Raw genomic sequence first — 27,844 nt, 5'->3', positions numbered from 1 at the left:
TGTCTTTTGTGACATCCGTTGGCTGTTCCTTTTTAACTCGGCAAAGACATAATTCTCTGAGTGATTACTATCACAAGTTAACAATTTAGGGATCAAATATCATTCTGATATTACTATAACGAGGCAGTGGCTAAACTCATGTATACGGCTTTTGGGAAATCTAGACTGAAATACAAATCCTATTAGCACCACAGTACAGGAGCGTGTTGGCTTATAAGAAAGTTAGTTTGGTCCCTAGCACTTCAATGGCAAACTGTCCCAAGATACTTAGGAGTATTGGCATGCATGCATCTAAATAGGAACCGGGACGCATAACCATTTTATCTGTGATAGGCCGTGTCTTTCTGTTGTAACGTTTTTTATTTATAGAGAGTTGCTGGGAGAGAGACCATGGAGTATGCAAATACAATCTCCTACCAATGGCTGAAAAATTATGTAAGCTCAGCAAATACAATGATTTTAAAATAATGGGGAATGGTGTTAGAATGGGAGGTTTGGGGGCTAGTCTATTATTCTCACATGGGTTTATGAAGACCTTTCCAGACACGGCTAAAAATACTCTCTCGATCTTGTTCCTGTAATTTCAAATGCACCGTGATTTGTGGGTACCCGTCATGAGATGCCAATTACATAGTTGATTTGTGGATGCAAAATGCTATTGGGGAATGTATGCTTTCCCTTCTCTGAGAGGACGGAGGGCCAGTAATTGCATAGGGAAAATGAAGGCACGAGAGAGCGGGTGCGAAAGAGAATTAATGGACAGATATCCATCAGTGCCGATGGCAAATGTGACTATTTATGCCCGTGGGTTCATTTTCTCCACCTGGCCTTTTAGAGTCAGGTGGATAGAATGCAACCAAAGATGCCCCCATGCAAAAGAGACACAGCTCCAAATCTGCAAGGTTAGCATGCTCTTAATGCAATGTTTTCCTCATAAACATCACTCTCCCTCTTGATGGTATGGGAAAAAAAACAAAACAAAACCCCTAGATCAGGTTCTGTTCTTTCCATCCACCAAAACTAAATCTTGGAAGGGAAGTGTCCCTGAGCTCAAGGCTAGCAGAGAGAGTTCAAAGAGAAGGGAGTTAGGAAGAAGGGGGCAGTAGGTAGGGTTACCAAAGCTGTTGCTGTTGATGGAGAATTTTAATTGAGAAATTATCCTCCCGTGGTACCTAGGTAAATCCACTGCAAATGCATTTTGGGCTGTGTATGCATGTTCACATGTGTATGAGCATGTGTGCAATGTGTGTGGGCATGTGTGCAGCTTTGTGTGGCTATAAGAGACCGATGCAGATCTCCTTGGTGCCTTTCCTCCTTATACATCGAGGCAGGGTCTCTCACTTACAGCTAGAGCTGGCTCATTCAGCTGGTTTATCTATCCAGCTTGCTCTGAGGGTCCCCTGCATCTGCCTCCTAAATGCTGGGGTTATAGGCAGGCTGTCACGTCTGCCTGGCACATCTGTAGTTGGCTGCTTGCTATGGAAACTCTGGTCCTCATGGGCACACAGTGACCACTGAACCATCTTTCCAGCCCGCAAGCACGTCCTTTCATTTTTATCTAATATCCACATATAGTAAATATTGTTATTTATTTTTATAGGTCTGGAGGCTGAGGCTTACAAATGAAGAAAGTTGCAGATCCTGCAGGGTCCCCACAAAGCCTACTCCTGTTTGTTGAAAGAATCCATTGTTTCGTGCAGGACACTCCCCTTTCTTTCTGCTGCCAACTTAATGAATAAGAAAATCATCCCAGGGCAACAGTGAAATTTGGTCGATCTCTAAGCAGCTAGAGAGAGAATTGTGGGAATGCTGAAGACAAGGGCCCATGCCTTTGAGGGCAGGAGTCCATAAAACAAGATAAAATGCAAAAGTTCAGCCTGGCCACGAGTTTTATGGTTGTGTTTGTTATTTTATTGTTATTGGTGAGGTGTTTTTTTGCTTCCCCAGCAAGCTGACAAGTAGGTTTTTCATTAAATTGGTGTTGCTGGTCTCTAGTGCCAAGAATTGATTGGAGGAAAGGAAAGTCATCCAATCCAGTCAAGCAACCATTAATAAGTGGCCACTTCTTGAAAGAAAACTGCATTTTGAAACAACAGAATGCCCGAATCAGATCAGACCCTCCGTGCAGCTCATATCTCTTCTCTTCCCCCAGGACTAACTTACAGGTTTTTAAAGAGGCGTTACATTATTACGTTCAAGGAGAAAGTTCTTAATTGTAAAAATAGAAAAGTTTCCTGAGACAGTTTCCTGAGACAAGAGAGATGCTTCAAAAATCAGATACACTTTATCCATCGGATATGGGTCACTTTGTTGCTACTGTCTCCTTTGAGTGTCTCTGTAGTCCCAAGATGGCTGGGAGTTCTCCCAATCCTCCTGTGTCAGCACTGGTAATGCAGGCATCAACCACCACTCTTGGTGAAATAATCTCACGTTTGTGAGTGAAGTCAGGCAAACTTTATGAAGTAAATATAGTCACTTTTGAAAAAGAAATGGGTGTTATGACTCTGGGACAAATACCAAGTAAACAGCATTATCCATGCTCCAGGTTATAACATATTGTCACCATGCTTATGGGTAGTGTGTTCAGACAGAGAAAGAAAAGTGTGTATATATATATATATGCACACACACCATATAAATATATATAACATACATACATAACATATAAATATATAACACACATACTCAGCATATAAATATATATAACACACACACCATACACACACACACACACACACACACACACACACACACACCCCTACCAACCAATACAGTCATTTTCCAGCAAGGGATAAGAAGTAGTGTTTCTTTCCTTTTTTTCTGCTGACATTTGGTGCGGAGCTTCCTGGACCGGTTCAACCTCACAATCTACTTTGTCCTTCTAAATGGATTCCCCAGAAGAAAAGTCGGAGACAGCACACTCCTCCCCCACAATACAGATAAAATTTTCTGCTTAATTAGGCATTGACATGTTTACTATAACCTTTACAGCAGAGTAACTCGTGCTGAGAGACCCTTTTTGTCTGTTTGCCTCCGCAGAATAGACGAAATCTCATGCACTGGATAAAATAACACGTTGAAAAGCCTCATGGAGGAAAAAAAAAGTGCCGGTGCACCTGTCAAAGGGAGTGTATCTTAACAATGGCTGAGGGTTCCAAGGAGTTTCTCGAAACCGCATTTTAATATTAAACATTCAAAATTGTTCACTTGATCCAAGTGATTTTGTTTGCCACCGGCAGGGGAGGTGAGCAAGGAGAGCAGCCAGCTAGAATCTGGGTGACTTGGGAGCATAATGAGCAACTGTCTCTCTTGCCATCGACGGGTCGTTTAATGAGTTGGCATCGTGTGTGAATCTGACTATAAGCAGATGAGTGGCAAATTCATTCTTATGAGTACTTGCTTAGCAAAAAGAACGATCACAATTATGCCAAGGCGGGGGCGGTGTGTGTGGGGGAGCGACGCTCTGTAGAACCTTTCTGTTGATTTTTTTTTATTTTGGCTTGGAGAACAAACTAATTTTCTAATTCCACCCCTTACCATTGTTTGAATTTGGCCACAAGAAACCTCCCATCTCCAGGACAGTGAACGAATGAACAAACCCTGTCAATTCTTGGTCTCAATGATGGGCTTGTCGGACCATCCCTCTCCCATGCTCCCCCGCCCACTGGGGTAGGATGATGGCCTCCTCGCTTCTAATTACTCCAGTCTCCTAGAATGTTCTTTAGTTTTAGACTAAAGTTTTTAGTTTTAGTTTAGCCCAGGTTGACTTTGAACTTAGAATTCTCTTGTCTAGCCTCTGGAGTTCTGGAATGACAGGTGTTCACTGGCTCTGTTGCTGGAACATTCTATGTAAAGTGCTCAGGCCAGGAAGGTCCCGTTTTAACTCTGGCAATGGCTTTGGTACACTTCAGTGAGACGCAAGCTCTTAGGACTGACTGTAGGAGCCAATAGGATCGGGTGTCTGCGCCTCACTGCTCTGTGCTCTGGTAGCCACACTCTCCCGGCTTCGCGTGTCCAAGGAGCAAAGCACTAACCTGGCGCTCTACAACTGCAGACTTCACCTCCCGGGAGTTCATTCTCTTTGCCTTTTGGCCAAGGCCCTTTCTCAAAAAGGTATTTTTCCTGACCAGCCTCCCTTCTTTCTGTAAATTCAGTCAGCGCCCGTGTCTTAGCCATCCCTCAGCATTGTGCTAACAATGGCCCTCTTCCCCCAGTTTCGAATGGCTTGGGGGCTCTCACTGGACATGGAATAAAAATATTTACCCCAACAATCCATCTCACAAACTTTGCTTCTTCTAGCCCAAGTGCCACCCTGGCAGACGAGATTACATCTTGTGCACAAATGTCTGAATGAATGAAGGACTGGATGGATAGACCAGATGAGAGCATTCCTTTCTCTGCAACCTCAGGCTACTCGGCAAGAGTATTGGGTCTCTCATGAGCAGTGATCATCCCCGCCAAATAGATCAGGTGTGAGCTACCTATCAGTTTACTCAGGGAGACAAGAGCACACCAGGAAGCATGGCTTCTAGCTAACGGAGTCACTGGCTTTCTTGTTGGCTAACTTCCTGCGGTGTGGGTTTGTACTTATGAAGATTGAGACTAGACATCAAAACTGCAGAACATGAACAGTTAGGCTCTTAGGGTGAGCAGCCTGCTTCAAAAAAGATTCACACATAGGCTGTCTGACACCGCGGGCTGATTTTGCCTCTAACGTATGAAGATAAGCGCCATCACAGCTCATTGGTGCATACTCATAGATACTAGGGGGGTCATCTGAATTCTGTGTGCTTTAACAGTATATGGGCAAATTTAGAAATAAACCCTTAACTTTTTGGAAAATTTCTCTTATGTTAACAGTTAAAAAGTACAAAGAGAACTACTACTTTGGTTGCTCTAAAAACCTCCAGTAAAAATTGTTTAAATGAGACTGTACAAAACTAACTCACAGGTCGTCTTATGTTAGACATCGGACATTTGCTCCAGTACACTTCTAGGGTTGCCTTGAAAAATGAATTCATTGTTTCAAACATTGACGGGTTTAATGGCAGAGGAACTGAGACAAAGGTTGTATCTGGGGAAAAACATAAAGCTTAAGAGTCAGTTTTCAAAACCAAACCAGAATTTCACCAAGACTCGCTTCCTAACACACCTGACTGTGACACCATCATTTTGCCAGCCTGTCCCACTAAGTGACAGCGTAAAGTCACATAAAGGGTCCTCTGTGTGTGGGGCAGAACTAAATGAGGGGTGGGGACAATTCCACGCCTCGTATCCAGTCGGAACGCTAAGTGATGACACAGCGAAAGGCCCCCTGTTTGGTGTTTTGGTGAGTACGGTCTGTGGTCTGTTAGCACACACGTGACTGACTATTGGTTGGTAGGCTGAGGGGAGGATAGGAGGGTATAGTCTCTAAGGAACCCGAGCTGCTTTTAGATAGTGGCCAAGTCCAGAGCTCAGTGTGCAGGAGCTCATCTGCTTTCTCTTTCAGGATGGTGGGGAGCTGGGGCTGCAGGATTCTCTGCACCTACATGATATGCACATAGAACCCAGGTCCCAGAAGGCCAGGCTTAACCCGTCTGTAGTCTGGAGAAGTTATCCAAGTTCTGACACATTTTAAAGCAGGGTTATTTCCAGCAACCATACCATCACGCAAGGCACAGAGAGTCTCCTCAGTGCTAGTCGGCATATACTCATTCATGAGACTGTGACTTAGACATAGTCCTTGTGAGAGGAGGGTTCATGGGGTTGGGAGATGGCTCAGTGGAGAGGAGTACCGGTTGTGCAAACATGAGGACCTGAGTTCAAATTCTCAGAACTCTTGTAAAAAGCCAGACATGCCTGTAACCTTAATGCTGTGGGGAAATGGAAACAGGAGAACTATGGGGTTACCAGCCTTGTTCTAGATCCACCAGTGACCCTGTTTCTAGGGAATAAGGTGGAAAGGGATAGGACAGGGCACCCAGGGTCTTACTGTGTGTGTGTGTGTGTGTGTGTGTGTGTGTGTGTGTATGTGTGTGTGTAAGAGAGAGAGAGAAAAAGAGACAGACAGACAGACAGACACAGAGAGAGGCAGAAACAGAGAGACAGACAGAGACAGAGACAGAGACAGACAGGCTGACACACACACACATGCACACACACACACACACACACACACACACACACACACACAGAACGACAGAGAGAGCCCAAAGAGCACACTTTAACCAGGTTTGGTGATTTGAGACTTTAATCCCAGCACTTGGGAAGCAGAGATAGGCCAATTTTTATTAGTTCAAGACTACATAGTGAGAGCTTGTCTCAAAGGGAAGGTGGGGGTTTTGTTCCTTCCTGTATCTGATTTCAGAACCAAACAAGTAGAATTCTTTATTTGAGGGAACAGTGAGGAGGGTGGGTTCAATCCTGGCAAGGTTCATCCTGAGACAGCAAGGACTCTCTCTCTTTCTCTCTCTCCCTCCCCCTCTCTTTCTATGAAACTGGTCAATGGGTCAGAACAATTAATACAGATGGGGTGTGTATTATCATGGATGTATATGTATGCAGTGGTCCATCATCCCAGCCTTCAGACTGTGAATCTGTTTTCTCATGGTACCTTGTGGCTTCATCCACACCTTCATCACTAGCCAAAAAGACTAAAGTGGTTAAAGCCATCATGTTCCCCTTGTTTATTCATTTGAAAAACAAAATTATTCTCTACCATCATAGCTAAGTTACTGACAGAAGCGAGGCATCAGAATGGGGAGAGAGAGGTCACAGAAAGGTCAAATATCCTTGCAAGAATGCAGGTGACTAAGTGGGGAAAGTAGGCCACATGTAAAAAGAAACAATCCTGACACATGAGGATAAATAGGAACAGACACTTGGCGGGATGGAGAGATGCTGAGAGGCTGTATGGCTTGTGCCACGCTGCAAAAGCATCCTGGTTACTCAAGCTCTATTTTTTTTTTTGGTTTTACGAGACAGGGTTTCTCTGTATTGTTTTGGAGGCTGTCGGTCCAGCCTGGCCTCGAACTCAAGCTCTATTGTAGAGTCAAGGGTTCCCAGGTTTTATTTTATATGTGGGTGAATGTGAAGGTGTGATCCACCTCAGGTGTCATTGCTCAGAAGCCATCTCCCATTGCCTTGGAGATCACTGATTTCCCTAGGCTGACCACCCAGTGGGACCCAGTGACCTGCCTGTCTCGGCCTCTCTGATGCTGAGGTTATAAGTATGGACCTCTGTCTGTCTGTCTGTCTGTCTGTCTATGTATCTACTATCTATCATCTATCTTTCTTCTATTACCTATCAATCAATCAATCTATCTATCTCTATAATCTATCTTCCATCTATCTATCTATCTATCTATCTATCTATCTATCTATCTATCTATCTATCTATCCATCCATCCATCCATCCATCCATCCATCCATCCATCCATCTATCTATCTATGGTTCTGGGCACCAAACCTGGGTCCTCATGCTTACAGGGGAAGCTTGTTGCCAGCTGAGCTATCTCCTGTAGGCGTCTTGTTCTGGTCACACTGTCGAGATGAAACCAGGCATGTCTGGGGTCCACTCGTTGACAATCCTTGAACTTGGAATGGGGAGCAGACGAGACTGAGGCAGAAAACTGGGGCTGTTTCTCTGGGTTTTTTGTCTTCAACTTTCTGACTGCAGCTTCCTTACCAAGCTCACCTGCCTCTAGGTTCGTTTTTTTCAGGGCAAAGAAGCGGCAGGCACCCAATACACTGTGAGCTGCCACTGTTCAAAGTTCCCCGTGTCAGCCACTCTAGACATGCAGACTGTCAGACTCATCCCAAAACCTGCCGGGTGGGGATCATTTTGGACCATCTCTAGGACGTCCCTACAATGAAGACTCCATGCTGTAAATGTCTAAGCTGAGAGACAGTCAGAATGCAGGTCCCTACCCCAGTGTAGAGATTTTAAGGGTGGGTGGGAACCAGCTTTGGGGAAGGGGGAATGAGTCACACATAAACCCTGCTGCCAGATAACACTGCCAAGGAAACACCAGGGGCAAGAGACACACAGAGCACTTAGACCAGGCCTGAGAAGCCGGGCCCTGTAATTATAGCTCTTTGGAAGGCTGAGGCAGAAAGATCTTGCATTCAAGGTGAGCCTAGGCTGCAGAGTGAATTCAAGGCTAGCATGGGGAGGTAGTTAAAACCCTGTCGTGGAATAAAAAGTAAAAAGAGAGCTGGGATGAGGAGCCGGAAGGGTCAGGAAAGGACTAGTCAAGTAAGGACTAGGTGAAATGGCGCACAGCCTTGGATGGGGCAGATCACAGTTCAGACCCACCACATATTGCTTACTGTGATGCTGGGGACATTTTTGATATTTTCAAAGGGATGGCATCTTCACTGATAACAGGAATAATAGTAGGATATGTAGTTTGTAAGGTGGCCAGGGTATCTCACCCTGGAAGGCATATAAAACACTCTGGATGTAGCACTTCCTCCAATCTCCTAGCCCCATACTAGACACTATAAGAACTGAGAATCCCAATCTTCAACTTGACCTGTAGATAGCTGAAATCAGTTGTCTGCTACGTTTCCTGTTATCCTGAAATATTATCCCAAAGCGATGGCACTCACATGGTATTTGCAATTGCTACGAGGCAGTTTTTTTTCCAGTGTATATGCAAGTAGATAGCCTCCTTCAGGGTGGGCTTTGCCACTTACTAGGAAGCCATTTGTATAAGGCGCCAGTGGGATATGTTCAGGGAACTTCTGTAGAAGTGACCCTCGGATACAGAGCAGCAAGTTACTAGATCGTTACCCATAATGACAATGTCTGCAATCCTTGAGGAATAAATCGGCCGCTTCCCGAGAGAAGAAGGTCTCTGTTTAGAGCCTCAGGCTTTGCATTGAGAGAAGTGACAAATGCACGAGGCGGAAGGGTCTCCGAGAAAAAAAAAAACAACTTTATATCCGGCTACCTCAGGTTTTGGGCCAGCATGCATTATTGTTGGGATGCGTCTTAGTGACAATTTAAAAAAGCAGTGAGAAAATATTCATGGAGAAAGGAGCCACTTCAGAAGCTTTCTGGTGACTCCAGCTTAGAAGTCATTACCCTTAGAATACCCTCGATGTGGAGACGGCCATCAATCAGGAACTGGGGAAGAAAACTTGAAACACAACAGGGTCAAAGAAGCTGCAGCAGGATGGATGTTTCCCTACTCAACGGAGAGCCACCGGCTCCCACTTTAAAGTTGTGGCAACCGTTTGCAGCGGAATAGCATCACTTATCTCCTATACGTCCCCCCACACAAGGCTGTATCAATGCACACACACGTGCACCCTCCCATCATTTCTTTCAAGAGTAGAAGGATTCTATCTGTTTTTGTGCCAAGGAAAGGGGCACCGGCTCATTGTCTGGAATGACCTTCAGGAAGGATGGGGAGCCAGTACACCATCTGTACTTCTTCCGGCTTTTTCCAGTTTACTTGAAATAACGCCACTCTCACAGCATCCTACAGAATGTGAAGGTGATCCTGTTTCTCTCTTGCCTGGCTGGAAGTCAAAAAGCTCTTCTCTTCTTTTTGGCAAACGCTGCTTCTTTCTCTGAAATATTTCATGCAGATAATGGATAATGATCACTTCTCGTTGCCTTTTCTCGAAAACGTCTAACTGCATTAGCCAAGAACGGACAAACTTTAACCCACGTCTTTTGCTAAGTTCGTGGCTGTGACCACTTCCCATTACGGAAGAAAGAAAGAGCGAAGAAAGTCCAGCCTTGCTTCCCAGAAGCTAAATTGGTGTTGTCAGGGAGCCGGCAGGCTCTTACGCTTCAGTGAGGAGTATTTGCTGTCTCCTGAGTCATAGACATCCAAGGTGGTAAGATGCTTCATGGAGCGATGCCAGGTCCGAGGTCAGAGAAGCATGGACTGGTCTCGTGGGCTCTTTGACCCTACGGCACATGACTCTGGGAGGAGACCTTCCAACCCTTCTTTTTCCTGTTGCATTCTTCACCAGTGATCATTGTGAGTAGCCCACCCAAACGGAATCCCTTGGCATCCCATCCACTTGGGAATAAACCCACATCCCCACCGTTGAACACTGATTAGATCTAAGGATGGGGAGAGCATTGAGTTCAGGCTCCCATAACTGTTCTCATCTTGCATCAGCCCTCAAGAAGGTGATTGATTAGCAGACACTAGAGCATCGCCAGCGTCAGGGAGCTCCCTTCATCTAGGCTGTTTTCCTGACTTAGAGCAGCCCTAATATTTAGGTTCTGTGGGGCCTGGGCTTATATGCACGGATGAGGAAATAGAATCTTGGGGAGTGTTAATTTCACCCCCAGGGTCACACAGCTGGATCGGGGTTTGAGCCTGCACCTGTTGGATTCTTGGTTCTACGCTGGGGTCCTGCCCTTACCTCACTCTCCGGACCTAATTCACCCCTCGGAGTTGTTTTCTTTGCTGCTGTTCTTGTTGCTGCTATTATTTGTGTGTGCACGCGTGTGCGAGCCTGCAGAGAGGGCGACACCAGCTATCGTATGCTATTTTTCTCTGTTTTTGCATTTCAGGGTGAGTGACTTTATAAGATCGTTTTCTGGCAGCTGATTTCTCTAGAAGATCAGGGACCAGGTATGTCCCTATCATACCCACAGCAATCTCAGCCTGGAGTCATTTGTCTCCCCGGAGGCCACGTGACAGTGTCTGAAGACATTTGTGGTTGCTGTATATGTACAAAGGGGCTCTCCTGGCTTAGTTCTGTATTAGCGCAGTTTTAGCTGTGGCGGTGAAGGCCCGCAGGATCTTTGGGAGTTGAGGGTGAGGAAGGGAACTATTCTTGGTGCCTCTAGCTGTTAGTGGAATTTGGGGCTGAGCAGAGATTCCTGTCTATTGTGTAAGATGAGCCAGGATAGGCTTTATGGCCACGTTCCTCATGTTTGCAGAAGGGGTGGAGAGGAAGTGGTCTTCTGTTCATCAGATCCTCCTCTGCCATGTCCCACTTTGTCACCATGAACATACCACATGACCTTGGTCCCACCCTCTATGAACTGAAGACCGCTGTAGTACCCTGCCTTGAGGGTTGCTGTGACGAGTGACCGGCCAAGCTGGAAAGAGCCCAGGCAGGCCTCCACGTGTGCCACCCTGCCGTTGTCACAGGAACAGAGACCCAGCTGTGAGGAGCAGTGATGCTGAAGCTCCGATTCCCATGAGTTTAGTTATCTACTCTCTAGTTATGACTGGGACAAAATTAGTCTAGTATTACTCTTGGTCAATGTCTTCTAAATTTCTTTGAATTCCCTAATCTGATTGAATGTTTTTTACCAAACAAGAAAAAGAAGGAAGTAGTGATGGAAGGGATTGGCGATTTTAGCAGCTCCCATGATTATGCCAAACTAGTCCTGACCAAGTTTAACCCTTAATTAGCTAGGCTTAGATTTAAAATGAGGCAACTTACATAATACAGGCATCTGGATGGGTCAATTCCCCAAATTCTGAGAGACAGACAGTCCTCTGGTCTCTCGGAATCATCCAGCGGGAAGTCCTGCAGGTTCTCTTTTGACCATTCAGTTTGGGGCGAACAGTACTTTGAGGATGGTCTTTTCGAAGCTTGTCATCGCTTCCCTGTCCTGCCTTCTGAAGGACACAGACCAGCAGGAGGGGTCAGTGAGTTGGCATGCTCTTCTGTGGCTCTGTACCAACCCTTCTCCAGGAAGCAGGGGGCAGCCCTGCTTGGGGGTTTAACTGGGGGACACAACGTGAGACCTGTACGATGGTCAGTCTTCACTGTAGATTTGACCAAGTTTAAAATCACCATAGAAACACACCCTGTATGCATCTGTGGAAGTATTTCCAGAAAGGTTTAACTGAAGGGGAGTCCTGAACCCAGGCAGCAACATTCATTGACTGGGGTTTGGGACATGAGGGAAAGAAGGGGTGGGGTCTGGAGAGATGGTCCGCTGGGTGGAGCGCTTGCTGAGCAAGCCTGAGACGCAGAGCCTGGGTAAAGACAGACACAGCAGGGTGTGTCTGTGAGTCCACCAATGCCACAGTGAGGCAGAAGCCAGAGACAGGAGGATGCCAAAAAGAGTGTGGGCTAGACGGTGCGGGCAGCAGAGAGCAAACACAGAAGAGGGACCCTGCCTCTGACAAAGGAGGACGGGGCCGACACCCTCTGACCTCCATGTGTTCACTGTAACACATGCACACTATACTCGTACATGTACATCATACAGGTGCGCGCGCACACACAGACACATGCGCGCACGCGCACACACACACACACACACACACACACACACACACACACACACGATTAAAAAAATCAAGAGAAAAAAAGAAAAAGATACGCGCAAGCTGAATGCCAGCATTTCTCCTGCTTCCTGACTACAGATGTAACTCAGCCAGACTACTCACACTCTGCCACACGCCTTCCTCACCGTTATGGCCGTGACTCTTCAGACCATGAGCCAAAGTAAATGTTCCCTCCTTAACACACTGTTGTCAAGTACTGTGTCATGGCGATGAGGGAAGTAACTAACTACTACAGCTTGTCACACATGCACCCTCTTGTCCCCGGCGCTCCTGTCACTGTTTTAACAGATACGTGCACGGCAGCATTGCTGTGTCCTAACCCTACCTCATTCCTGGGTGTATAATATCTGGCCTATAATAATTTTATACATGTCAGAGACACATGGGATATTTCCATGTAGAGAGATGTGTTTTATGGTAGTCAAACCAGGAATTTCTATTCTCAATCCTTTCAGTATTTTTCATATCTTTATGAAGAAGACAACTTAAAATCCTGCCTTGGGTATTCTGGAATACCAGCACATCACATTTTTGTTAACCACGGCTAGCAGTGATTCCCTGGTCAACACTGCCCTGTCCCCCACCTCTCTTTATCCCTGTCACCTCACTACTGTCCTTAGATTCTGGTGACCACCGTTATGCTCTCACTTATCGTGAGGTCAGGAGTCGGGTCCCAGGGGGCAGTGAGACCAGGCAGTGTCTGGGTGACTGTGCCTAGCTCATACTTTCCGAAGGCCTGCAGTTGAAGTCTGAATGACATCGCCAGGTCTGCTCTTGCAAACCTACTGTCATGTGAACTGGGGAAAAGCCCACAGATGTAGATGTAGATTCATGGGTGGGACTTCAGGACATCCAATGGTGTCTGAACAAAACACTTCAGATAGATCTGATAAATATTTGATGACTTTTTTAATTGGGGGAGGGTTAAGACAGGGTTTCTCTGTATAGTCCTGGATGTGCTAAACTCAGTATGTAGATCAGGCTGACCTGAAACTCAAAGAGATCTGCCTGCCTCTGCTTCTTAGGTGCTATGATTAAAGGCATGTGCCTCCACGCCTAGCTTGATGATTCTTTTAAAAGAGTGAAAAAAAAAAGAAACAAAATACAAACACTCCTTCGTTCCTTTCCCTTTCCCCTCTTTCTTCCTGCTTTTAAAACACAATCACGTGACCCAGCTTGACCTACCAGACTCTTGTGAATCTGATTCCATGACTCAAAGATGTGTCGTGGTTTTTAAAGGTGGATTTGCCTGACAAGAGCATCTCACCAATAACTTTAATCCCACATCTCCAATCCTCACAGGGATATGGATCCCACCTTTTCTGAGTATCTCCCCTTCCAACAAGCTCCTGTTTCCTCTCAAGTTCCGGGCCACAGTTTTGATCATCAGCTGGATGGGAGTCACAAACGCCATGGAAACAAATCTCTGGGCTTGTATGTGAGGGATTATCTAGGTTAGGTTCATTTAGGGGAAGATTTGGTTAGTACCATTCCTTAGGCTGGGGTCCTGGACTGAACGAAAAGGAAGAAGTGAGCTGAACACCAGGGTTCATCTCTCTCAACTATGGATGTGAGTGTGACCAGCTGTTTCCTGACTGTGGATGTCATGTGACCATCTGTTTCCTGACTGTGGATGCCATGTGACCAGCTGCTTCCTGACTTTGGATGTCATGTGATTGTTTCCTGACTGTGCATGTCATGTGACCATCTGTTTCCTGACTGTGGATGTCATGTGACCAGCTGCTTCCTGACTGTGGATGTCATGTGACCAGCTGCTTCCTGACTGTGGATGTCATGTGACCATCTGTTTCCTGACTGTGGATGTCATGTGACCAGCTGCTTCCTGACTGTGGATGTCATGTGACCAGCTGTTTCCTGACTGTGGATGTCATGTGACCATCTGTTTCCTGACTGTGGATGTCATGTGACCAGCTGCTTCCTGACTGTGGATGTCACGTGACCAGCTGTTTCCTGACTGTGGATGTCATGTGACCATCTGTTTCCTGACTGTGGATGTCATGTGACCAGCTGTTTCCTGACTGTGGATGTCATGTGACCATCTGTTTCCTGACTGTGGATGTCATGTGACCATCTGTTTCCTGACTGTGGATGTCATGTGACCAGCTGCTTCCTGACTGTGGATGTCATGTGACCAGCTGTTTCCTGACTGTGGATGTCATGTGACCATCTGTTTCCTGACTGTGGATGTCATGTGACCAGCTGTTTCCTGACTGTGGATGTCATGTGACCATCTGTTTCCTGACTGTGGATGTCATGTGACCAGCTGTTTCCTGACTGTGGATGTCACGTGACCAGCTGTTTCCTGACTGTGGATGTCATGTGACCAGCTGTTTCCTGACTGTGGATGTCATGTGACCAGCTGTTTCCTGACTGTGGATGTCATGTGACCAGCTGCTTTCTGACTGTGGATGTCACGTGACCAGCTGCCTCAGGCTCTTACCATCATGATAGATTGTATCCTCCTACTATGGACCAAAACAAACCCTTTCTGCCTTAAACTGCTTTCATTAGGCATTTTGTCAAAGCTACAAGAAAACTAATACAGTCTCCAATGATGATGTATTTCTTGCCATCAAAGATCCACTCACTCTCTGATGAATGGCACTCATGGTGAGTTAAAGAAATTTGAATGAATTTGCACGAATGCAAACTGAATAAATTATTTTCAAAATCCTTTTTGGCTTTATTTATTTTATTTAAGGTGTATAAGTGTTTTGCCTGTGAGTATGTCTGTGCACACGTGTGTGCCTGGTGCCCATGGAGATCAGGAGAGGGCATGAGAGCTGGCATTCCAGATGGTAGTGAGACACTATGAGTGTTAAACCCGTGTAGGCCCAGTGCAAGAGCAACAGCAGCTCTTAGCTGCTGAGGCATCTCTCCAGCTCCCAGAATAAATTCTTAGCTTGGTAGAATAAAACAAAACTCCTTCAATGCCTATGTTCCTAATGCTTGAGAGGTAGAAACAACAAGGTTGGGAGTTCAAGACCAGCCTCATTTACATAGAGTTGGAGGTCAGACTGGGCTGCACAAAACCCCCTTTCAAAGGAGAAAACATCAACCTGAAGCTCTTGGTGGCATTGACAGACATGCAGTAGAGGTATTCACATGCTCTACATTCACAGACCCAAGTAATACTTAGAAGGAAGTCCCATCTCTAGAGGTCAGGACCCATGTTCCGACGTCTCCTCCCTCCACAGGTATATCAGTTGTAGAGTCGTAGAGCTTGGCTGTGTGCTCTGGTCTGCTTTGAAAACGCTTTTGAGAGACATATCATCCCCCAGTGACTTCAATGTCTAGAGCACATTTGCAGAGCTCAGAGTCTATTGTGTCAATAATCTGCATATTTAAGAGTCCCCACATGCTCATTGAGACGATGGATGGAGCTGGTACAGTCTACTGGGTCAAAAATCTGCTTTAAATAGTCTATATACACAGTCGGTTGAGTAAATAACAGCATTTTCCAAAAGCCCCTAAATATATAATAACATGATGGATCACATTAGTCCCTGAAGTTGCAGCCTTGCTACTGCCGATCAGGAAAATGATGCACGCCTTAACAAGCCACTTACAAATGAGCTCATCTTCCCCAGATGAGGGTGCAGCTCTACCTCAGCTCCGTCATATGTATAGGACCCTCCTCCCAATGCTCAATATTGTCTTGTCCTAATAAACTGAGATACAGACCATGACCCCGTGGGAGGAGTGAAGACTAGAAGCCTATGTGGTTCTCATTTTGATTTGGAGGTTGCTACCATTGCTCAGAGGGTGTGTTTTGGGTATATGGGTAAACTATTCTATTGAAACCAGTTACAAGTCTATTTTGAGACTCCCCTTCCCCCATCTGACCATGTATTGCTATAAGAACGTCTTAGATAATGTGACTTCATTACAGCCCTGTTTGCTTATGTGGGCCATATTCTAATAGTACTGGTTAATCAGTGTCTTAAATGTTTGTTTGTTTGGATTTATTTATTGATTGATCTATTTTTATATACTCACAGCACTCCAGTGGTGAACATGGCATTATTTGTTCTGGTTTCAAGAATGAGAAATCCTAGTCTTCCAGAAGTTAGATTTTCCATGCCCACAGACCCAGACCTGACAGAATTCAATTTTGAAGTGAGTTTATTGCATCCATAGCCCATGTCTTGCCCTGCTGTGCATGTGGCCAGCTTTCCAGCATTCCTTCTCACTGATCCCTGTTCTGTGATGCTCTGTGTCATGGAGGCAGGTGAGTGTGACTGTGTGCAGTGTGGAGACAGGTGAGTGTGACTGTGCAGTGTGGAGACAGGTGAGTGTGACTGCAGTGTGGAGACAGGTGAGTGTGACTGCAGTGTAGATACAGGGGAGTGTGACTGTGTGCAGTGTGGAGACAGGTGAGTGTGACTGTGTGCAGTGTGGAGACAGGTGAGTGTGACTGTGCAGTGTGGAGACAGGTGAGTGTGACTGCAGTGTGGAGACAGGTGAGTGTGACTGTGCAGTGTGGAGACAGGTGAGTGTGACTGTGTGCAGTGTGGAGACAGGTGAGTGTGACTGTGTGCAGTGTGGAGACAGATGAGTGTGACTGTGCAGTGTGGAGACAGGTGAGTGTGGCTGTGTGCAGTGTGGAGACAGGTGAGTGTGACTGTGCAGTGTGGAGACAGGTGAGTGTGACTGTGCAGTGTGGAGACAGGTGAGTGTGACTGTGCAGTGTGGAGACAGGTGAGTGTGACTGTGCAGTGTGGAGACAGGTGAGTGTGACTGTGCAGTGTGGAGACAGGTGAGTGTGACTGCAGTGTGGAGACAGGTGAGTGTGACTGTGTGCAGTGTGGAGACAAGTGAGTGTGACTGTGTGCAGTGTGGAGACAGGTGAGTACGACTGTGCAGTATGGAGACAGGTGAGTGTGACTATGCAGTGTGGAGACAGGTGAGTGTGACTCTGTGTGGAGACAGGTGAGTGTGACTGTGCAGTGTGGAGACAGGTGAGTGTGACTGTGCAGTGTGGAGACAGGTGAGTGTGACTGTGTGCAGTGTGGAGACAGGTGAGTGTGACTGCAGTGTGGAGACAGGTGAGTGTGACTGTGCAGTGTGGAGACAGGTGAGTGTGACTGTGCAGTGTGGAGACAGGTGAGTGTGACTGTGCAGTGTGGAGACAGGTGAGTGTGACTGTGCAGTGTGGAGACAGGTGAGTGTGACTGTGCAGTGTGGAGACAGGTGAGTGTGACTGTGCAGTGTGGAGACAGGTGAGTGTGACTGTGCAGTGTGGAGACAGGTGAGTGTGACTGTGTGCAGTGTGGAGACAGGTGAGTGTGACTGTGTGCAGTGTGGAGACAAGTGAGTGTGACTGTGTGCAGTGTGGAGACAGGTGAGTACGACTGTGCAGTATGGAGACAGGTGAGTGTGACTATGCAGTGTGGAGACAGATGAGTGTGACTCAGTGCAGTGTGGAGACAGGTGAGTGTGACTGTGCAGTGTGGAGACAGGTGAGTGTGACTGTGTGCAGTGTGGAGACAGGTGAGTGTGACTCAGTGTGTAAGAGGGAAGCTGTTGGGATTTTGGATACCCGGATTGGTGCTGAGCACCCATTGGACAGCCCTCAACCATCCATTACTCTAGTTCTAGGGAGTCCAGCCGTCTTCTGGCCTCTGAGGGCACCAGCGCTCATTGTTATGCATACATACATGCAAGCAGATATTCATACACATAACATAAAAGTAAATTTTCAAAGAGAAATAATAGTTCAGCTGAAAACACTTGGCCAACTCCTAAGGTCTGAAACACCTAGAAATCTCTTCCGTACATCCTGCCCCACTGGTCTTGGTTTTCCAGAAGGACTCCTGGTCAGCATATCACAGAGGTCCTGGTATCACAAAGGCAGCGTGGCATGCGTACAATGGGAGCTTTCTCATCCATAAGGAATGGAGTTATAATGTTTGCAGGAATAAGGTACACACATATGCAGTGATACATTATTTGTGATTTTTAAAGCTTGCTTGAAGATCATAAAAGCAAAGCAGCCAGGCAGTAGCTCTCACTCTGCCTCAGGTGAAAGACAATTCTGGCTCCACCAAACCTCAGACTGCTGCCTCTCCTCAGTGTGGCTGGGGAATCCTGAGACTTCAACACCCTCCTATCCTCACTGTGGCTGGAGAATGAATGCCTTGTAATGACCACTGAAGACCCTGCTCCTGTCTTTTATACCCCTCTAGTGCTGGGATTAAAGGCGTGTGATCCCGGGTGCTGAGATCATCTTTGTGTGAGCTGTTTCTCTTTAGGACTGGATCAATCTTGTGTAGATCTGGGGGGGCCTTGGACTCACAGGGGTCCATCTACCTCTTAACCCTGAGTCCTAGGATTAAAGGTGTGTACCACCACCCCCTAGCTTCTGGCTGCTGGGACTAAAGGTGTGTATCACCACTGCCTGATCTCTATAGCTTGAGACTGGCTTTGCTTTCTGAATCCTCAGACAAGCTTTAATAAATTATAAATAAGATATCATCACACACACACACACACACACACGGAGAGAGAGATAGAGATAGATATAATAAATAGGGAGGGAGGGAAGGAGGGAGGGAGGGAGGGAGGGAGGGAGAGAATTGAGCCTGAGACTTCTGGTCCTTCTACTGACCAGCAGTTTCTCCGTAGTTATCTCCTCTGTTATGCTGATGAAATTGGCAGCCTGTCAGTGTTGGGAAAAGTTCTTTGTGAATCAATGTGATCTGCTCGAGCTGTTCCTATGACTGACCTATCTGACCAATTTTACCAATCCGAAATGAATTCATGTACCTCACGCACCATGAGCACTAGGAGACCAGCCTTTATTTTATTTTTCATCTGTAAAGACCTTTCATGTCCAACTAAGCCAGTCACTAGAATCCTGGGCATCTCACCAGTGCAGCCCCGGATCTGAATTAATTACTTAAGCAAAAAAAGCGTAGATCCAAATGGCTTCTAGGATAGAATTTGCCTCCCGTGAAATGTCTCTTGTTGTCAGGGGACAAGAAGGAAGGGATTCCTTTTAATTTCTTCAAGCACTTACTGTGTGTCTGATGTGTGTGTGTGTGCGTGTGTGCATTCATGTGTGTGTGTTTGTGTGTATGTGTTTATGATGTGTGTGTGCCTGTGTATGGTGTGTATGTATGTGTGTATATGGTGTGTATGTGTGTGTGTATGGTATGTGCCTGTGTATGGTGTGTGTGAGAGTGTGTATTGTTGTGTGTGTGTGTATGTGTATACTGTGCATGTGTGTGACTGTATGTGGTGTATATGTATGTATGCATGTGTGTGTGTATGAATGTGTGTAAGTGTATACATGTGCCAGTGTGCATGTACAGGCTCTCTGTTCCTCGTTAGGCTAGCCCTGGGTTCATCCTTCTGTCTTGACCTACTGAGTCCTGGGGTTGCAGGAGTGTACCAGCACACTCAGCTGGCCTCCAGTTTAAAATGAGGGCTTGAGGCCAGCCAAAGAGATACAAGTAGCTGTCAGAAGAAGTGGGCGGGGTCAGTGGGAGGCAGGTGCGAAGACCCCCCAAGGCCAACACCCCCCCTCAGCATCCTCCACTGATCTAATAAGTTCTGGGATGCATTGGAAAGTGAAATCTGTTTCCTTAGCTGCTTCCATTCTCTTTAACTCCTCCAGACTCCAGCCAAACCCTTGCTAACCACAGTTGACTGTTTAGTTTCTACAGTGGGATTTCAATTACTTTCTGATTTTGAAGGCATATGTATTTATCACATATACATGAGGTGTGTTGAGCCATATACATATATCATGTGATGAGAAAACCATGTTAGTTGACAACCTGTAACCTCCAACGTTCATCATTTCTTTGTGTTGGGAACGTTCAGTGTCCTCTTTTGAAATAATCATTGTCCCCTTAGCCCTGACCATGCTGCAGGTCACCTTCCCTTCCTAACGGGGCTCTCATTCTCATTAGTCAACCTTGCCCTGTGCTCTTTCCACACAGCCACATCTTAACACTCTTGGCCACCAGGTGACGTGTCCCTGCTCAAGACCCTCCAGTGACATCCACCTTGCTCAAAGTTTAGAAAGCCAAGGTTCAAGTTGTCCCCGTTGAAAAACAACCCACAACCCACCACACTCATCTCCAGAGTGACCAGATGAATTCACAGTCTCAGTCTCATCAGCCATGCATAAGTCCTCCCCCCCGCGCCCACTAACACACACACCACACTCACCAGCATTCGGCAGTTTTTGGCTATCTGTGTGGTTGCCATTCTGACAATGGTAAGGTAGAACCTCTCGGCCTCGCACTTTTGATCTGCATTTCCTTGGGGGAATCATGCTGATAAGCTTTCCTTTGTTTACTTAGTGGCTATTCGTCCTCTGTTCATCTATTTGTTGATTCTAACACTTGTCCTTTTTTTTTTTAAGTGTTATGGGTATGAAGTCTCTGTTCAAGAGGTTAAGGGGAGGGTTGACACCACCAAAGCAGATATGTGAAGGTGTGGTAATGTCAGTGAGACCTATGGATCGGTAAAATCAGCTTGAGTTAATAACTGTAAGTTTTACAGTTTTTTTCAGTAGGGTCCCCAGACTCCTATGTGTGTGACTTAGCTGGTCTGCTCCCTCCTCAGATATTTTTTATCTTAGCCAAACTGACCTCTTTGCTCTTTCTTCAACAGGCAGGGCACACCCTACATTAGGTTTCACTCTGTCGGTACTTTCTCTACGTTTCCTTATCCTGGTCTGTTTGAACGTAATTTCTAGTGGCCATCGCTCTTGTCACCCCATTCGTCATGGCAACCATCTTCCTCCTGAGGTCCTTGGTTCCCATAATCTGCTGCATCTTTATTTACCTATCATGCTTACCAACTTCCTATTTGCTGTAGATGTGATATCTTTACTAAGCTTACTGTCAAATGCTGTCTTTCTTTGTTTGTGAGCACCAAAGAGCAGGGCTTTTCCTCTATTGGGCCAGGGGCATGTGCTCACGACACGGGATACGCACCCCAGTGTATTTATTGAATGACTCAATGAATTTCCAATGAGTTCTTCGACACCTTAGACTCTAAAAAGTGAATCAAATTTATCGATGGTGATTAACTTTGATTATCAATTTGACACAATTTAGAATCACCTGAAAAGTGAGTCTCGATAAGGGATTGTCTAAATTAGGTTAGCCTGTAGGCATATGTGATTAGTGAGAAGATCCAACCATTGTGGACAGCGCCATTCCCTGGGAAGAGGATCCTGGATTGTGTAAGAGTAGAAAGAGGTCTGAGCACTGGCATGTGTGGGTTAATCTACCTCTGCTTCCTTCCTTGCATACGGTGTGACCAGTGGCCTCAAGTTGTGCCCACCTCCCTCACCGTGATGGACTGTAACCTGGTACTGTGAACCAGAGTAAATCCTCCACGTCGCCTCTCCAGGTTACTTTTATTATTTTTAATTATGTAGATGTGTCTGTCTGCCTGTGTCTGTGCAGACGCCCTTAACGGTCGGAGGCATCAGATCCCCGTAGAGCCACAGGGTTTGTGAACCACCTGATGTGGGTGCTGAGACTTTAACTCGGGTCCTCTTAACCACCAAACCATCTCTCCAGTCCAACTCTAGCCCCCTTCAGCTGCATCATCAGGGTATCTTATCATAGCAACAAGGAAAGAAACGAAGACACCCGTTCGGAGTTTTCTAGGGAGGCTGCAGATTTGCATGCACGTCCTTCTCTTTGATTAAATCCTGGGAACAAATATGGCATATGGCTTCTTAGATTCGCACCATGGCCTCCAGGTTATGACTTAAACATGGAATGCTCTTTGAAGGCTCATGTGTTGACAGGGGGAGTGGTAAATGAATGGATCTAGAGGCACCTGGACTAGCCTAGGGATGAATGCCTTTATGCATTCATTATATGACGGTGTCATCAGGAGGTGGGGTCTAGCTGGAGGAAGTAGGTCACACATGCTGGGAAGATACATCTTGTCCTCTTCCCCTTCTCACCTTCTGCCTCCCGTGTGTCAGGAAGTGGGCTCCTTTGCTCCCCTACATTTCCTGACATGGTCCAGAAGTGATGGACTCATAAGAGTGGACAGTGGAAATATTAGATATAAAAGTAGACATGGGATTTTAAAATCACCAAGGAGACACACCTTGTAGGTCCATTAGGGTGTTTTTAGAATGAAAGTGTCCTCCCTCTTCCCCAGGGTTTTGCTCTGAGCAGTAGCTCCTGGCTACGAATGGTATGTAACCAGGGTTATTGAATGTATTTACTAGAGCTCCTTAAGCCAGACATTTAATAACTTATTAATTTTGGGGGAGAAAATTCTGATGCCTATTCTTACTTTGTATCTTTCTGTGTCTCTGACCCATGACCTGGATATAGGAGGTTTATGACATACCTCATTGCTCTGTACTAAAACACTTGATGTTGCCTAGATTTATACCAGAGCCCCCCCTCCAGTTCCCACCACCCCCGCAGCAAGAACTAAGCCTGCGTATTTGAATAAGTAGAACTATTTATCATTTGAGATGACAAATCTTTACCTTTGCTATGAGCTAGCTATGTACTCTTAGGCAAGAATTTCTTTCCCACATCTCACTCTCTGCCTCTGTGAAATAAGAACCAGTAGAGCAGTGACCAGAGAGGGTTTAATGAGAAAACACTGCAGGTCTTAACGTCTTCTGGTTGTTTTTCTGCTTCTTAGTCTTCTTTCTAGTTTCGGCATAAAGATCTCCCTGGAAGCTTTTCCTGTGCTAGGTCAGGATCCCATCTACTCTACATTCACTGGATTTTTTTTCTGGGGGTGCCCCTCAAAGTGTTTATTGTATCAGTGGTGTTGGTCATTGCTATGACAACTGCCTGTCAGAAAGCAACTTAGGAAACTGAAGGGCTTGTGTTGGCTCACATTTTGAAGGAATAGTCCAACATGATGGGGAAGTTGTGGCATTGAGAACCTGAGGCCACCTGCAGTCAGGAAGCAGAGAGAGAGACAGATGCTGGGCTCAGACCACTTTCTCCTTTTTCCTCCAGTCTGGGACCTCAACCCACAGACGATACCTCCTGTATTCCAGATGGGGCTTCCTTTCTCAGGTAGACTCTGAAAACACCCTTAATGACAGACCCAGAGGTGTGTCTCTTGGATGACACCACCAACTTGACAATGACCATGAACCATCCTAGTCATCAAACAGTTAGATATGTAGTTCTTGATTCTGCCATTTAAATGTCACAGAGGAGGAACTGGTATGTTAGGTGTGGCAGTGGCAATGTTTTCTCCCCAGAGAGTCCAGAATATAGCACACACTTCCAAAACATCATTTCACTTATTTAAAGGCATTCCTTTCAGGTTTCCACATCCCAGAAATTAAAGTAAATCATATAATCAATGATATCTCAAAATGGCTGCCAGGGGCCAGTTGGAAGCAATTTCCAGAATGCCTTAACTAATTTATTTTGCTTATCTTTCTGTTTTATATAAACACTACATAATAAGGATCTTTTAAGAAATACATTTAAAGATTCTTTCGGTAAGGATGAAATAAATTCTCAGCGATAAGAGAACAGTATGTCATGGTTTAATTAGAAGTGTTTTTCTTTCTTCATGGGGTGGAATGTAAGTACTGCAGCTTACTGAATGGCCTTTTAGATGAGATAAAGTAATTGTTGAGTGGATGAAAAAAGGTAAAAATGCTTGGCATAGAGAGAGTGTCCAAAAGATGACTGTACTTTCCTGCTGAAGGACACACAGTGTCTGGCTAAGTCAGTATTGAAGTGAACACTGGTCTTCTGGTTTCTTGAGCACCACACTTTCAGGTGGTAGGGCCATTGGTGCCTCCTCTGAGAAACTGGTCAGAAGTCAGAGTGTGTTCCTTGCATTACCTGGCAGGGTTGACGGAGGATTGTCTACCAGCTTGCCTTCCTCTTGTGGCAAGCAACTTTGTTTTTATTAATGTATTTATTTTGAGTCAAGTTCTCACTCTGTAGCCCAGGCTGACCTGGACAGAGAGAGAGAGAGAGAGAGAGAGAGAGAGAGAGAGAGAGAGAGAGAGAGAGAGAGATTACAAAAGGGGACTTCTGCCAGGCATTAAAAAGTGCTCAGTAAAATTGTGTTGTGTGGCTGAAAATGTGTGTCCAGACTGCCATCCTCTTAGAGTATTATGCTTTTCTCCAGGCTCAATGATAGACTCCACTTGGCATTGTCACCAAATCTTAAGTTCCTGTCATAACCTGTGTGTGGTAAGGTTGTCTCTTGGCGTGATCACCTCAGAGCCCCGGCGCTGGCTCTGTAGACAATCTAGGAGACAAGCACTCCCACAACAAACTCCATCAGTTGCCACCTGAAGCCAAATCACTTTTCTGTAGATTGTCCCTGACGGGCGCCTGGAGTGATGTACAACTGAAGCTAGTTAGGAGGACAGCTGGTGATTTGTATATTCGGGATGTCAGGAATGCCGTCACCACGTGAATGATGTCCCCTCAACTGTTTATACTGTTTTAGCAAAGTGTAAATAGATGGCAGACATGTTTGGGGCTGAAGGGACTGGTGGAAAAAAATCACCTCTCCCAACCCCACACCCCCTGACAGCAGAGACAAATGGAAGTTGCCACTGCTCTTTTGACAGACAGTCTTCTTCAAGAAAGAAAAAAAAAGCAGTAGACAAACTGGCCAACTTCTTTGCACTCAAAAAGTGTTTAAGTGTAGGCATTCACCCTTGGGATTTACACCAGGCAATTAACTTTTAAGCTCCATGGCTGTTTGAGGAATTTTAAACTCTTCTTTTTCTTTTTTGTTTGAATTAGGGTTCCATGTAGCCCAGGTTGACCTTGAACTCACTATGCAGCCCAGGTTGACCTTGAACTCACTATGCAGCCCAGGTTGACCTTGAACTCACTATGCAGCCCAGGTTGATCTTGAACTTACTATGCAGTCCAGGTTGAGTTTGAACTCACTATGCAGCCCAGGTTGACCTTGAACCCAGTATGTAACCAAGGATGATCTTGAGTTTCCCACCTTTCTGCTCCAACCATCCAAGTCACACCTCACGTCACAGCTATCTTTGCTTTGATTGATGGCATCAGGTCCCCTCCTTTCAGTCGGGGTTGTTGGTCTTTGTTGAGGCAGGCTCTCCTTGTGCAGTTCAGGCTGGCCTACAGCTCTGGGTCCTCCTGCTCCCATCTCTGTGGCGCTGGGGTTGCAGGTGAGTACCACCGTGACTGGCTCTTTTCAACCTTTTTGCCAAGAACAGCACACTCTATTGTCTTTCTTGTGGCTTTCCCACACATGTGGCCATTATTTCTAGCCTTTGTCCTACCCAGAGAGGTCACAGGGTACCCTTCTAGTGGGGACCAGGGGCTCAGCCCTGTTTGTGCCGAGTGCAGACTTAGCTGCTTCCTAGAGGCTGCTCAACGAGCATTTCACAAGTGTGGACAGAAGAGAGAGAAAGAGAGAGAGAGAGAGAGAGAGAGAGAGAGAGAGAGAGAGGGAGGGAGGGAGGGAGGGAGGGAGGGAGGGAGGGAGGGAGGGAGGGAGGGAGGGAGAGAGAGAGAGAGGGAGAGGGAAACAGAAACAGAAATGGAGGGAGGGAGAACAGAGGAAGGGAGAGAAGGGGAGAGAGAGGAGAAATAACAGCATGATAATACATGAAGACATGCGGTTGGGAAGCACCCACTCTGAGGGCTGAGTTTTCTCCACTGTGCTCCGGTCTCTGTAAGGGCCCCACTGTGTGTGGGATGTGCATGCAGTTACTGCCAGCACAGTGTGGAGCGTTCGTCCTTAGGTAAGTGTGTGAGGGGACAGCATGTCTTTTTCTAGGTTTTGGGGGATGGGGAAAACAAAGTGGGGGTTAACTTTTATTTGGTAGTCAGAGAGCTCCACTCCCATCTTCTCCATTCAGATTGTAAGGCAGGACTATGGAAAAGAGAGCTGCTCCCAGAGAAGAAGTGTGTGTGTGTGTGTGTGTGTGTGTGTGTGTGTGTGTGTACACACCCACATGCTCTTCTAGTTGCTTAATCAAATAATGAAGCGTTTCATCTGACAAGCCAAAGGCTTGCTTCATGCCCCATGCTGGGTCCCAGAAGCACAAAAGCAGGAATGATAGGTGTTTCCACCTTGTGGAGATGAGAAAGTTGCAGGTGAACTAACTAAATATAATCTCAGTGTGAGAAGCAGGAGAACACCCTGTTATCCAGGGGATCGTGCTGACTCTGCCTTGTTCACTAGCTGCAAGCATGAAGTCAGTGGCTAGGGAAAATCCAGGGCAAAGGTCATCTGTGTGTGTGTCTGTAGGCTGGGGTCCTGGGACAGAAATCATTGGTGCCATTCTGGGAACTGCTCTTTATAGTTTAGTGAGGAGCCCTTATAGACAGAATTTACAAAGCCATGTCACCACCACGGTGGTGCCCTTCATGATTCAGTATGTTGCTGCTCTGTTTCATGTTCCTTAAAGCAAGGATGCCAATGGTGCCTGCACCCCGGAGCGTGGGTCCGGTCACTGCTGGAAGGTCAATACGGAGGAGATGGTGTCTCACTGGGCTGAGAAGATGACACAGAGGATAACATGTTTGCCACTCAGCAGGAGGACTGGAGTTCAAATCCCCAGAAGGGGACCTGGCAGTCCAAATGCAATCCTAGTGCCCTGGAGGCAGAGACAGGGGATCCGCAGAATAAGCTAATTAGCTAAAGTAGTCAAATCGGCAAGCCCCAAGTTCAGTGAGAGACCCTGCCTCAGTAAATAAAGTGGAAGATGATCAAGGAAGACTCCCAGTGTGAACCTCTGACCTACACATACACACACACACACACACACACACACACACACACACACACCACACACACATACACAGTCGCACACACACACAGGCACACACACTGGCACACACACAGGCACACACACACAGAGGCACACACACATACACAGGCGCACACACACACACACAAAGGCACACACACACAGGCACACACACACACACACACACACCCCACACACATACACAGGCGCACACACACACAGGCACACACACACAGGCACACACACACAGGCACACACGTGCACAGACACAAACATGTCCACATGCGTGCAAACAAACAACAAAACTACATCGAGAGAAGTTCATCTGGAGGCTCACCCATTGCCAAATGTCCTGTGACACTGGAGGGACTAATACTTTTATATTGCACTGGAGCCACGCATTAGGATGCATAGAGTCCAGGTTCTCAACCAAGAGAGGGAGCAGTTATGCTCCTTGGCCCTTGAGGGTCATGTGGAAATGTCAGGAGGTATTCTTGCTGTCACCACTGGGGAGGAAGTTACTACTAGCGCCTAGGCCCAGGGCATGATAGTAAACTTCCTGCAAGGCCCAGGGAAGCCCTCTACAACGCAAGCACCAGGCCCATGGAGTGAGTCCAGGCAAGGTGGAGACACCTGGGTTAGAGACCACCAGAATGCTCTCGGGTTATTTTAAAATGAATCCACAGATAGAAATACAATCTGAGCAGAGAACATGGACAAATATGAATCCTGGCCCCACCGGCCTCAAGTGCTGTCAAGTTCAATACAAACAGCGGCAGCTGGAAACAGGTGTGTCTGAGATGAACGTTCTCGTCTGTCCAAG

The 27,844-nt window shown here is 46.4% G+C and overlaps 1 protein-coding gene across 3 annotated transcripts in view; it reads right to left on the bottom strand.

Moving 5' to 3' along the window:
• Positions 1–27,844, bottom strand: part of Tshz2 (teashirt zinc finger homeobox 2) — a 440,107-nt gene that overhangs the window by 188,726 nt on the left and 223,537 nt on the right. The window lies entirely within an intron of this gene.

The sequence above is a fragment of the Mesocricetus auratus genome, unplaced genomic scaffold (genome assembly GCF_017639785.1).
Source record: "Mesocricetus auratus isolate SY011 unplaced genomic scaffold, BCM_Maur_2.0 Super-Scaffold_100028, whole genome shotgun sequence".
In the NCBI taxonomy this organism is placed as follows: Eukaryota; Metazoa; Chordata; class Mammalia; order Rodentia; family Cricetidae; genus Mesocricetus; species Mesocricetus auratus.
Note: the sequence above shows the minus strand (reverse complement) of the source record. Positions and strands in the feature narration are given on the sequence as shown.